Source organism: Monodon monoceros, unplaced genomic scaffold (assembly GCF_005190385.1).
Source record: "Monodon monoceros isolate NGI ecotype Baffin Bay Population unplaced genomic scaffold, NGI_Narwhal_1 Super_Scaffold_16, whole genome shotgun sequence".
Taxonomy (NCBI): domain Eukaryota; kingdom Metazoa; phylum Chordata; class Mammalia; order Artiodactyla; family Monodontidae; genus Monodon; species Monodon monoceros.
Genome location: NW_021703772.1, coordinates 59,510,982 through 59,512,375, shown reverse-complemented (window position 1 = coordinate 59,512,375; position 1,394 = coordinate 59,510,982). Strand labels below are relative to the sequence as shown.

The following is a 1,394-nucleotide window of genomic DNA, read 5'->3' as shown; positions in this document are numbered from 1 at the left end:
AGAGGGGCTTCCCTGGTGGCGCAGTGGTTGAGAGTCCGCCTGCTGATGCAGGAGACGCGGGTTCGTGCCCCGGTCCGGGAAGATCCCACATGCCGCAGAGCGGCTGGGCCCGTGAGCCATGACCACTGAGCCTGCGCTCTGCAACAGGAGAGGCCACAGCAGTGAGAGGCCTGCATACCGCAAGGAAAAAAAAAAGAGGAAAATAAGGGGAAATAAGTCAGAAGATATATTTAAAGCAACTTTCTGCTACCTTCCGAAGATTTGGTCAGCCAAACTCCTAGACCTGCAAGCACTGTCCAACATAGTAGCCACTAGCCACATGAGGCTGTCAAGTACTTGAGATATGACTAGTTCAAATTGAGACTTGCTAAAGTTTAAAATACATACTAGATTTTTGGAAACTGAACGTGGATAAAAAAGACAGTATCTCAGTAATAATTTTTTATATTGATTAAAGTCTGAGGCAGTGAGCTTGGCAGTCTGCGGATCTGTCTCTTGCTTCAACAGTATTTGGACAGAACAGGCCCAGGGACGCCCTTTGCTCCAGCCTCCGACCAAGCTCCAACCTTTTTCCAGTCGCAGCCTTCAGAACCAACCACTGAGCTATCCTCGGCCACAAGGACCAGCCAACACCATTTTTTGAGCTTAGCGCCTTATTCCCAATCAACCATGAGCTCCCAGATTCGTCACAATTATTCCACCGAGGTGGAGGTCACCGTCCACGGCCCGGGCAACCTGCATCTGCAGGCCTTCAACACCTACCTCTCTCTGGGCTCCTATTTCCACCGAGACGACGTGGCTCTGGAGAGCATGGGCCACTTTTTCCACGAATTGGCCGAGGAGAAGCGCGAGGGTGCCCAGCCGTCTCTTGAAAATGCAAAGCCAGCGGGGCGGCCCCCCTCCTGGACGTGCAGAAGCCGCCCCAAGATGAGTGGGGTAAAACCCAGAACTCTGTAGAAGCTGCCCGCCAGACGCCCCGCTCTGTGACTTCCCGGAGAGCCGCGACCTGGCTGAGCAGCTGAAACTCACCGAGAAGATGAGGACCACGTGACTCACCTCTGCAAGCTGGTTGGTCCCCAGGCTGGGCTGGGTGAGTTCTCTTCCAAACACTCACCCTCAGGCATGGCTAGGGCCTCCTGGAGCCCAGCTGTTACCAACCAGGGTTCTTGGATTCTTTAATCAATAGAAATTTTGCTCTGGATAGAAAATTAAATTAATAAATCAGTTAATGTTTTCAGCCAAAATTCAACTCTTTCAGACTTCAAAAGCAAGAAAAAAGAATGAAAAAGAGTTTTCCATAGGAAAACAGATTTTACTTGTTTTTTTGTCTTTTTAAACTCAGAGATCTACTGTGAAGCTATTTTTGAACCTGGAATATAAAATTGCATGTTGTT

At 49.6% G+C, this 1,394-nt stretch overlaps 1 pseudogene; it reads left to right on the top strand.

The window, feature by feature from the left end:
• The first annotated feature begins 669 nt into the window (after nt 1-669).
• Nucleotides 670-957, top strand: LOC114896522 (annotated as a pseudogene).
• The last annotated feature ends 437 nt before the right edge of the window (nt 958-1,394 follow it).